This window comes from Halichoerus grypus, chromosome 5 (genome assembly GCF_964656455.1).
Source record: "Halichoerus grypus chromosome 5, mHalGry1.hap1.1, whole genome shotgun sequence".
In the NCBI taxonomy this organism is placed as follows: domain Eukaryota; kingdom Metazoa; phylum Chordata; class Mammalia; order Carnivora; family Phocidae; genus Halichoerus; species Halichoerus grypus.
In genome coordinates, this window is record NC_135716.1 from 779,602 (window position 1) to 791,703 (window position 12,102).

Consider the following 12,102-nt stretch of genomic DNA (forward strand, 5'->3'; position numbering starts at 1 on the left):
TGCCCCCGGCCTCACCTGCCCCGGCCTCACCTGCCCCGACCTCACCTGCCCCCGGCCTCACCTGCCCCGGCCTCACCTGCCCCGGCCTCACCTGCCCCGACCTCACCTGCCCCCGGCCTCACCTGCCCCGGCCTCACCTGCCCCGACCTCACCTGCCCCCGGCCTCACCTGCCCCGGCCTCACCTGCCCCGACCTCACCTGCCCCCGGCCTCACCTGCCCCGACCTCACCTGCCCCCGGCCTCACCTGCCCCGACCTCACCTGCCCCCGGCCTCACCTGCTCCCGGCCTCACCTGCCCCGGCCTCACCTCCGACCTCACCTGCCCCGGCCTCACCTGCCCCGACCTCACCTGCCCCGGCCTCACCTGCCCCGGCCTCACCTGCTCCCGGCCTCACCTGCTCCGACCTCACCTGCCCCGGCCTCACCTGCTCCCGGCCTCACCTGCTCTGGCCTCACCTGCCCCGGCCTCACCTGCCCCAGCCTCACCTGCCCTGACCTCACCTGCCCCCGGCCTCACCTGCTCCCGGCCTCACCTGCCCCGGCCTCACCTGCCCTGGCCTCACCTGCTCCGACCTCACCTGCCCTGACCTCACCTGCCCCGGCCTCACCTGCTCCCGGCCTCACCTGCTCCCGGCTTCACCTGCCCCGGCCTCACCTGCTCCGACCTCACCTGCCCCGGCCTCACCTGCCCCAACCTCACCTGCCCCGGCCTCACCTGCTCCCGGCCTCACCTGCCCCGGCCTCACCTGCTCCGACCTCACCTGCCCCGGCCTCACCTGCCCCGACCTCACCTGCCCCGGCCTCACCTGCCCCAACCTCACCTGCCCCGGCCTCACCTCCTCCCGGCCTCACCTGCCCCGGCCTCACCTGCCCCAACCTCACCTGCCCCGGCCTCACCTGCCCCGACCTCACCTGCCCTGGCCTTACCTGCTCCCAGCCTCACCTGCTCCCAGCCTCACCTGCCCCGACCTCACTTGCCCCGGCCTCACCTGCCCCGGCCTCACCTGCTCCAACCTCACCTGCCCTGGCCTCACCTGCCCCGGCCTCACCTGCCCCAACCTCACCTGCCCCGGCCTCACCTGCTCCCGGCCTCACCTGCCCCGGCCTCACCTGCCCCGACCTCACCTGCCCCCGGCCTCACCTGCCCCGGCCTCACCTGCTCCCGGCCTCACCTGCCCCAACCTCACCTGCCCCGGCCTCACCTGCTCCCGGCCTCACCTGCCCCGGCCTCACCTGCCCCGACCTCACCTGCCCCCGGCCTCACCTGCTCCGGCCTCACCTGCCCCGACCTCACCTGCCCCGGCCTCACCTGCCCCGGCCTCACCTGCCCCGACCTCACCTGCCCCGGCCTCACCTGCTCCCGGCCTCACCTGCTCCCGGCTTCACCTGCCCCGGCCTCACCTGCCCCGGCCTCACCTGCTCCAACCTCACCTGCTCCCGGCTTCACCTGCCCCGGCCTCACCTGCCCCGGCCTCACCTGCTCCAACCTCACCTGCCCCGGCCTCACCTGCCCCAACCTCACCTGCCCCGGCCTCACCTGCTCCCGGCCTCACCTGCCCCGGCCTCACCTGCTCCGACCTCACCTGCCCCGGCCTCACCTGCCCCAACCTCACCTGCCCCGGCCTCACCTGCTCCCGGCCTCACCTGCCCCGACCTCACCTGCTCCGGCCTCACCTGCTCCGGCCTCACCTGCCCCAACCTCACCTGCCCCGGCCTCACCTGCTCCCGGCCTCACCTGCCCCGGCCTCACCTGCCCCGACCTCACCTGCCCCGACCTCACCTGCCCTGGCCTTACCTGCTCCCAGCCTCACCTGCTCCCGGCCTCACCTGCCCCAACCTCACCTGCTCCGACCTCACCTGCCCCGGCCTCACCTGCCCCGGCCTCACCTGCTCCAACCTCACCTGCTCTGGCCTCACCTGCCCTGGCCTCACCTGCCCCTGGCCCGCTCATTTCCTCTTTATTCCAATTTTTTTTTTTTTTAAGATTTTATTTATTTGTTAGAAAGCACAAGCAGGGGGAGCAAAGCTCCCTGAGGAGCAGGGAGTCCAACGTGGGGCTCGATCCCAGGACCCCAGGATCATGACCTGAGCTGAGGGCAGACGCTTCACCGATGGAGCCACCCAGCCTCCCTTGTTCCAATTTTCTTAACTTTTGGTCGTTCTATCGAGTATGCGAGTGTCCTTTGGTGCCCAGATCTATTGGGCTTGGGTTTGGGGACAGAGCAAGGGTTTGCAGAGAGCAAGAGCTTCACCCAAAGCTTTATCCACACGACCTTGGATGATGTGTTTGGGGAGTGGGAGTTGGGGACTGAGAGGTGATGGGCTGTCTCCCCTGCCCTCTCCCTGCTCTTCCATCTGAGCAATGGGACACCAGCCTCACTTCCTGACCCCACGCAGGGTTCGGTCTGCATCCCTCATGGGCTCATTAGGAATTCACTGCACACACACCTTCAGTGTCCCCACTTGCTTATGCTGAGTCAGGCGTCCCCACTTCTGGTTTCAGGTCACTGGCTTTGCACACTTTGTCCCCATTTGCATTTGCTTCCCGAGATTCAGCTCAGCACACCAGCTTGGCGAGCCCTCTAGGGATCTTTGTTCCCTTCTTGGCTTGGGATTCTTTGTAAGTTTCCCCGTAAAAGCCATGTTTTCAAGGCAAAAAGTTTTTAAAGAACAGGGACCTTTAACCGGGAACCTGCTGCCCCCAGCCCTTCTGCCTCCGTCCACAAGGACAGGCTGTGTGTGCTGCCCCCCGGGGTGTGGGAGACAGACCCCGGCCAGTGCCCGGCCTGGCAATCCTGGCTGTACCGTCATGTCCACACTGCCCCCTACGGCCATTTACAACGTCGGGCCGCATCCTGTGGCTGGCCAGGAGCTCCGGGAGGGATCTGCCCAGGCTGCCGCCATGGGCACCTCCCTTCCTTCTGGTCTCCTTCACTTCAGACATCGAAACGGCCGTGGCCGCTCTTCGTGGGTGCTCCCTGTGTGCCGAGCACTGTTGTAACAGTCCCTGGGATGGTTCGAGCCACCACCTCCTACCGCCCTCCGTGTCCAGCGCCGGGTTTCTCCCCGGGGCCCCTGGGTCTCCGTGGCCAGTCCAGTCTTCCTACCTTTCCAGCTCTCAGGCTCGGGGCCTGGTGCAGGCAGCCTAGTGTCTGGCCTGCTCTTCCTGCCTCCAGCCTCACCCCTTCTGGTGCAGCCTCTGCCACGGCGGCCCCCCCACGGGATCTGGGCTCTGCTCAGAGAGGAGTCCGGGTGGTGTCCCGGGAGAGGGTGAGGGCCGCAGCGTACTCTGCTCTGCAGCCTAGCGCCCGGCACGGGCCCTGGCTCGTCGTAGGTGCTCGGTAAATAAATGAATGCATTTTTATTCAACCTTTTAAAAAATTTTTTTTTCTAGAGGAATTCTCACGGGGAAGCTGGAGAAGATATGTTGCCTAGCAGTAGAAACAGCCAGGTGCTGCCTGGGCTGCTGAGTGTCTGAGGGTGTGCCCCTGGGCTTGTGCAGGGCGCTGTCCCCTGCTGACGGAGTGCCCTTAGGACTGCGGATGGCCCTGGGACAGAGCAGACACATCTGCTGGTGGCCCAGGGCCCTGCCAGCCGGAGCCGGGAGCAGGGGCCGCAGGGAAAATGTCTCCAGGTCTTGGCTAGAGGCAGAGTCTTCTGGGATTGTGACTTGGTCACCAACCGCAGGGGCCCCTTAGTCACCTCATGGAGGGCTGAGGGGAGACCAGGAGGCCTCTGTCGGTCCCTGGAGCTTGTCAGGTACAAACATTATTTGGAAGGCGGCCAGGAGGGGAGAGCGGGGCCGGCCTGCTGGCTAGGAACTCAGAGGCCCAAGGGGGGTTGCTGGAGGCGTGTGGCGGGGTTCCAGACCCCAGACTCCAGGGCTCAACCGCAGAGCCGCCTCGCCCCCAGCCCTGACCCTCGGTTGATTCCTCCTTCTTCAGACCTTGGCTCTGAGCCACGCGTCAGGGGCCTCCCCTCGGCAGCATCGAAGGGTCACAGGCCCGCTTCTGGCTTTATACTCGTCTGTGCATCTAGTCCTTCGTCTGTCCGATGGGGTGACGGGGCCCCTTTCTCCTCCTGCTGTCTGAGGCCTAGGTGGGCAGCCTGTGTAGGTCCGCCTGAGTCCAGTGCAAGCACTTTCCATCCTCGCGGAGCGTGTGCGTGGACCCCACGCGTGCACCCCGCCCGCTCCCTCAGCCCCCAGGAGGAGTCCAACCTCTGCCGGCCCCCCAACAGCGCCCCCCGGGGCTCCGTGCCTTTGTGGACCGCAGCCCCTCCCCAGACGCTGCCCCACCCCTCACCGGTCTCCTTGGGGCGCCGTGTTCCTTCCGCGCCCACAGTCTGCGCCCCCGCCCTGGGACGCTAGTGCTGGCCCCGCAGCCCAGGGCGGACCCGGCTCCTGAGTGGATGACTGAACCAACCTTTGCCCCAGCCCTTACTTCGCTCAGCACAACAGAACTAGATGCTTCAAAAGGAGTTTCCATCAGGATTCTCCGAGAACACAGAGGGAAGTGGGGAGGCGCCGAGGGCCCGGTCTTGGGCCCGTTCTGGAGCTTGCCTTCTCGTGCCTGGGTGGCACTGGGGCTGTGTGGTCACTGCAGGCCGGGCCATGTCATCTGTGGACTGGGGGTCGTCACACCCACCCTCGCTTTGCCTTGAGGGTCCGATGATCCCTGAGGGTCAGTGCTGAGGTCAGAGCTTGCACGTGGCGCCCGACACCTGGTCACGGTTCCAGACTCCAGCTGCCTGAGCCCGGTGCTGCCCGAGGACAGGTGGCCCTAACCATGTGCAGGAGCAGGACGGTCTCAAGACGACGGCGCACACTGGCTTGTCCTGGGAAGGTCAGCAGGCCAAGTGTCAGACGTCAGGTTCGGCGAAGGACGAGAGCCCAGCCTCCCCGTGGCTCTCACGCCTCCCTTCCCGGGGCCTGCAGCCTAGTCCCCAGCTGGGAGCCTGGGCTCTGGACTCGGGGTCAGCTTTTCCAGCCTGCCTGGCCCCTGCCTGGACTCCTGCCAGATCCCGGTGACAGGCTTGCCCCTGGGGAAGCGTCTTCTCCGGCTGACGCTGTTGGCCAGCCTTTCTGCCTGGCTTGAGGGATCGTCTGTCTTCTCTTGTCCCTCCTTCAGCTGCATCGAAAATACAGAACTTCTCAAACCCGGTCTCCTTCGAACGTCCCGTGGAGGCCTGGTTTCCCGACACGAGACCTTCCTTGATTAAGCTCATTTGCTGGGTGGGGGTGGTGGGCACCTGCTTCGCCCTGAGGCGTCTTCTCGTCAGCCTTTTCCGCCACCGCGCGTGGGCCGCTGCGGGGAGCTGTAGGGCCCCCGGAAACCCTCTTCAGCCTGGGACCCTGGGCCTCGGGTGGACGAACATTGCGCTTCAGGCGCAGGTGAGTGGAGGCGCTCTTGTCTGGTGTAGCTGGGACCCTCAGCTTGTCATGTTGTCAAGCAGCTGGTTGAACGAGAGAATCCTCAACAAACAGGTGTGCATTGTTTCAGTGGGATGGATATATTTGGGAACAATTTGAGCATAAGGCAGGTTTGGTTTGTTTATGTGCAAATATGTCCAAGGGAAATGTGAAAATGGCAAAAATTGCACCCGCTGAACAGACCACAAAACACACTGGCCCCAGACGGCTGGGTCACTGCGTCCTGAGCCACACCCGCTCACGCCCTGCAGGGGGTCACAGCTCCCCAACTCCAACCACCTGCGGCACCCGGCACCCGGGCAGCAAGCCCCAGCCCCGCCCCAGCCCGCCCTCCGAGGGCAGGTCTTCCAGTAAACACCACTCCCACTGCTCTGTCCGCACCTCTTAACCCCTTAGCACACGTGGGCCACGCCACCGTCATGTGTATGAGGCTCCTGCCCTCGGTGGCTGCGGAAGGTCTGCATGGCCACCTCCCCCGTGTTTCTCAGCGGTCTTTGGTCTTATTGGCTGTTCAGCCCCGACTCCCCTGCTGCATGGCTCTGGCTGGTCATTTAATGGCCACAAGCCGTCGATTCCTCCCCTGAGCCACAGCCCCCTTGATCCGGCTCCCCCGTCTGCTCATCCGTCCATCCAGCAGCCCATGACCTGGGCCTGTCCCAGCTGTGGGCAGAGGTGCTCAAAACCCTAGGCACACAGTGTGGGCAAGACAGGAGGGGTGCCTGATCCAGCCGAGCGGTCTTGTCCACTCCCAGAGCACGCAGGCTAAGGGGGAGCCTCGTGGGCCTGCTTTGGAAACCTGAAGGAGAATGAAATCCTGAGGGGAGGTTCCTGCACCAGGGCCGGGACTGGGAGGGAGGAGGCCCTGGCGGGAAGGGACGTGGGGCACTGAAGCTGGGAGGAGAAGGAAAGGAGGGGCACAGAGGCTGGGGGAGTGGGACCTTCCAGGGGGCACGGTGGAGGGGCGAGTGGGCAGACGGACAAGGGAAATGCCGTTAGAAATGGCACATCCAGGAGGAGGCCAGACAGGTGCTTGGTCAGACGCTGGTGGAGCGAGCGAGCGAGCGTCAGGGCAGCTGGGGTCCCCTCCAGTGCCCCGGGCCTCCTCTCGGCCACTTCTCAGGCCAAGCACCCCGATCTGAGCAGCTCGTGCGTCAAGGGCTAGGGACACATGCCCTCAGCTCACTGTCTTCAGGGGACAGAGTGGCCAGCCTTGGGAAAGCCGTCGTGCGGCCGTCGGGTGAGCGCACGGGAGCAAGGCGCGGGCGAGGGCGGCTGTGGGGTTGGAGGCAGGGCTGGCCCCTGGGACCTTGTAGCAGCCACAGCTCAGACTGGTGCCGGCCACGACCATGGGCAGCTCATGGAGGGCTTTAAGCTAGGAGTGAGGTCGTCCCATGTTTGTCTGGTTCAAGACTGGACATGGGAGGCCAGTGACTGAGAGGCTCCTGGGGGGGTTCAGTGGGAGGTGATGTGGGTCTCAACCAGGGCAGTAGCGCCCTGAGTCCAAACGGGGGCGCAGAAAAAAACCACCATCTTTCACACAATGTAAAACTCATCCTGGAAGATCGGCGTCCGTGAGCGAGTCACCTGTGGGAGGGCTGCTTTGTCTTCGTTAGGTGTCGCAGACCCTTCGAGGGGTCTTCCCCACTCCCGCGTGTGCCTCCACGTTGGGCTCGGGAATGCCGCGTGCTCTGTAACTCGCAGGGCCGCACAACGAGCACTAGATGCACTGAGCGCCAGGCATGTGCCGTATGCCATCTGGGCATCGAGGTGGCAATGGTCGTACCCCGCACGCTACAGAGAATTACAATGGAGTCGGACGCACGGACCAACGTACAGGAAGCCACCACACGGCGGGCAAGGGCTGTGCGGGAGGGGGCCTGGCTGGTGGGGGTCGGGGAAGCCTCCCAGGGGGATGACTTCTCACTATCTCTCGATGTCATGGGTCAGGAGGAGCCATCCAGGTTAAAGGAAGGTCAGGTGTGCGCAGGACTGGGGCCGTGCCAGGACCTGGAGCGGAGGGAGTGAGGTGCAGCTAGCGTGTGTGAGTGGGAGGCCAGTGGGGGGGCAGCAGAGACCTTGGGGTCCTATCGGAATGTGGATCTCATCCCGAGCGGCGAGGGCTGTGGCAGGGCTTGGTTCTCACCAGGGGCGGCACATTTGGGAAATCTGTGTGGGCTTTTCCTGTCGTCACCAGGACTTGGGATATCAGTGCAGCTGCTAAGGCTGCATGCTGGGCGGTTTGGGGCCACAATCGTTCTGCCCAAAAAAGGGAGTGTCCCTGCTGAGAAACACCACACCTTCACTGTGTAGCCAGCAAACAGTATTTTAGTCTCCCAAGGCATTTTTTATTACCTTGTTGTTAATTTTTCAACTGAACTACCTTGTGGTCTGAGAACAAGGCCGAGGGACCCTCGTCTTCTGTGCGTGTGTCACGGTCTCATGGACAGAAATCGGGGCTGTTTATAGGCTTTTGCAGCGATGGACGATGACACTGTGAACTGAGGTGGGGCTGGATCTCAGCACCCCGAGATCACAACCTAACAATTTTAGGAGTTTTGACAAATGTACGTACCATATGACCACTGCATCGGGCTCCCTGCTCAGTGGGAAGCCTGCTTCTCCCTCTCCCACTCCCCCTGCTTGTGTTCCCTCTCTCACTGTGTCTCTCTCTGTCAAATAAATAAATAAAATCTTTAAAAAAAGTTTTTATAAATTTAGCTTTTACATTTAGGTCTAGGATCCATTCCAAGTTAATTTTTGTGTGTGATGTGAGGTAAGGGTCGATTTTCTATCTTTTTCTTTAATCGTGGTATCCAATTTTCCATTACCATTTGTTTAAAAAACATATGCGTATGTTTATTTCTGGATTCTCTATTCCGTTCCACTGATCTACGTGTTCCTCCATAGAATTATTTTCGCTTTACAGTAAGTCATGAAATCAGGTGGTGTGGGTTCTCCAACTTTGTTCTTTTTTTTCAAAATTGTTTTGACTTTTCTACATCGTTTGCATTTCCATATACATTTTAAGATGTTTGTCAAATTCTACAATAAAGCCTGCTGGGATTTTGATTGGGATTGTGTTGAATTTCTATATCAGTTTAGAGAGAATTGACATCTTGACATTATTAAGTCTTCTGATCCATGAGCATGGTACATCTCTCTATTTAGGGCTCTCCCCGCCTGCACCGCCAGGGCAATCCGTACTGATCTGCCTTTACTCAAACCACTCCCAGGCTCTTCTCTGGAGGATTCCAGACCCTGGAGCTGCCCATGCTCGGTTTTCCACACCTGGCCTTGACCACTCATGACTCTCTGTGCGTCTTCTCTTTCTTCCACTTGGTTTCCCCAGATGTGCCTCCATGCATTCTCCTGGGCTTTGAGTTTTGCCGTCCACACTCCCGAAATGACTTCCTGCTAATGTTGATGCTGAGCCAAAGTCCTGAAGTCTAAAGCACTCTCTGTCCCCAGTCCTGGAACATGAAGTTCGTTCATTCACTCCACAGTTGACACCTATGGTGAGCCTCGGCCTGGACAGGCTGCTGGCCTGGGTGTTCAGCAAGCCGGGGTCCTGTGCCAGCCTCTCAGTATGGTTCTCCACGGCCACGGGCAGTGTTGCTTGGCAAGGAGTGTGATGGAGGCGTGCACACTTTGTGTCTTTTCACCTTGAAAATGAGGACGGATTTAACGATGGCCTATGGAGATAAACATTTTGGTTGAAGAATACATTAGCCCTCTTTGGCCTTAGTATAGTTAGTAGCCATTTCAGTGCCCTCCAGTGGAAGCCCACTGGACACGCCAGCAGGTGTGCAGGCCGGGCTTATCACTCACTGCAGTGAGGGGACCTCAGGCGACGGGCAGCCGGGGGGTCACAGGACTGGGGCTAGAAAGGACCTACCGGGGGTTGGGCTCCCTTGGGTGAACTGGGGACAGCTACGGAGGCAGGGCTTCACTCTGGGTCACATGCTGTCAGGAAAGGGGGTGTCCTGTGCCGGGGTGTCTCAATACCTCTTCTTTGGAAGGAGGGCAGGCCAGAGGGGTTAGCTGTCTGTAAGCAGCACAGTGCACTGTTGGTCTTTACGCCTGGACGTTGCCCTTGTCTTGTCTATGTCCACACGTGGTTACGGAGAGAACTTGTCTGATGCTGGTGTTGTGTGAAGTTGTTTATAATCTGACCAGCAGAACACCAGCGCCTGGATCTGAGTGCTGCGCCTGCTCCTAGCAACACTGGGGCTTTGCTCATAGGACCAGGCCAGCCCCCAGAGGTTGGAGGCTGTTTCCTTCCTCAGCTGGAAAAGCAACAGTGCTTCACCCACAATTGCTCCCTGAGTCAGCGTGAGCACCTTCTACATGCTCTTTCACCGGTTCATAGCTGCCCCTATCCATGGATGGGAGAGGACACCGGGCACGCCTGGGTGGCTCAGTCGGCTGAGCGTCCGACTCTTGGTTTTGACTCAGGTTGTGATCTCAGGGTCGTGGGATTGAGCCTGCGTCGGGCTCCCTGCTCAGCGAGGAGTCTGCTCGAGATTCTCTCTGCCCTGCCCTGCCCGGCGCTCTCTCTTTCTCTCAAATAAAATAAATAAATCTTTAAAAAAGAAAGAAAGAAAGAAAAATGCCCTGCCTGTCAGCCTTGCCCCGGGCCCAGCCTGGTCCCTCTGTGGCGCTGCAGGCCGCCTCCTAATGCCCGCGGCCCCGGGCCCTGCTGTAGCTGCTCCGAGCTCCTCTCTGACACACCTCCACGGCTCCTTTCCTGCTTGCTTCACCTGTGCACACCTCATGCCTTCTCCTGGACATTCTGTTGCTGGGCTCCTCTGGAGTCCCCTGCTGGAGTTCCCTTTACCTACAGGGCCTCGGCTGTGTGCGGCCCTGGGCTTCCCTCTGGCGGCAGACGCCTCTTCTCTCTATCCCCTGGCCGTCGCCGTGCCCCTGCACCACACCAGACCCTCGCTGCCCCCAGGGAGCCTCCCCCCAGGGTTAGCTTAGTGGAGAGTCTGTGTTCCCAGAGCTCCTCGAGAAAAACACTGTCCTTGCCTGTTGCACTCAGCGGTATTATTCCTGAGCTCCCTCCACCTCAACTGATGTTCTTGTTCACCATGTCAACACTCTGGGGTTCTTCTCAGCATGAAACCCTGATGGGTCTGTGAGCTGACATGGAGCAGATTCCTGCTTGCTTAGAGCATGGGCAGGGCAGAGAGTCCTGGCCGGGGAGCTGCACCTGCTCGAGGAGCCAGCCACCAAGGGGTGGGGGGTGGGGGCTGCATTGCCTGCCTGGTACTTAGCAGGTGGACACAGCTGAGGGGCACAGTGCCACAGGCAGCCACGGGGCAAGGCGAGCTGGACTCCAGGAAGGGCCCAGGGGTGCATGCATCCCTGCCCCAGGGCAGTGGGGCCTGCCTGGGTCTCAGGCTGTGCAAGGTCAGGCCCGGGGGTTGAGCGACGAGGGGACAGTGAGAGGCCAGCTAAGCAGCCAGCAGGCAGATGGCAGGGCCCATGGGCCAGGCAAGGACGTGCACTTCATCCACTGGCAACTCTCAGAGAGTTTGAAGCAGGAGGGTGGTGGGATCCGTGTTTGGAAATAAACCTAGCAGGCAGAGGGCGGGTGGGTGTGAATGGACAGGTGAGCATGAGGCCTTCCATGCAGGTGAAGGCGGGCAGGACAGAGAGAGGACAACCCTGGTTCTGGCCGGGTGGCCAGGGTGGAGACCATGGATGGGAGAGGACGCGGCAGCAGCAGGTTTGGGGGAGAATGGACTTGGGGCAGGTGGGCCACGGTGGAGGTGCCCTTAGACCTTGGCAGGGATGCTTGCTCACAATGTGTGAGTCCCTTCATGGATGCCGGGGTGATAGGCCAGTTACAGGGGTGGGGGGTGGGGGTGGGGGCAAGGGGTCCCAGGAGAGGATTCTCAAGCCACACTAGATGGAGGGTCCTGCAGAGGGGAGGCTGCAGTGAGCCAAGGGCAGGGAGGTCCTCTGAGAGATCTGGGCCCTGGGCAGTGCAGGAGCCCCTCTGTGGGGAGGGTGAGGACGTGGACAGCTGGCTGACCTCTGAATGCACCTCCTAGAGCCAGGGTGGGTGAGGCAGCAGGGGGGTGCTGGCAGAAGGTGTTAGAGGCAGGCTGAGGGACCCAACGGGCCGAGCCCTCAGAGTCTTTGTCCAGCTTCCCTCCAGAGGCTCCAGTCTGCAGGTTTCTCATGGGGAGGGCAGAGGGATCTGTGGGGCCTTGTCTGAGCCAGGCCCAGGTGGCACGTCAGGTGCCCACTGATGGGCAGAGCCAGGAAGAGTCTGCTCTGGGGCAGGTCCGTGACCTACGGCATCCCCAGGCCCAGGGCAAGATGGTAAGGGTCTCATAAAACCCTCTGCCATGCTGTGCGGTTCCAGGATCGAGTGGCAAAGTCAGGCCATCTATCACCATGTGAACCAGGCACCAGGCTTAAGCTCCAGAGGCCTCCAGGTCCCTGTCCGTGTCCTCGCTCGGTGCGCGCGGTGCCTATGACGGGGCAGGGAAGGTGGCAGGAGGGTGATGGAGTGCACACGAGGAGGCCTGGCTGCCCTCCCTGCCCTTGACCTCCCCTCCCGGCAGCCTAACCTGCTCCCACTCCCTCTGCCCTGATGGTGCCACAGGCTCCTCCCCACCCCCCCGAAAAAGCGGCCAGGAGAAGGATCACAACGCAGA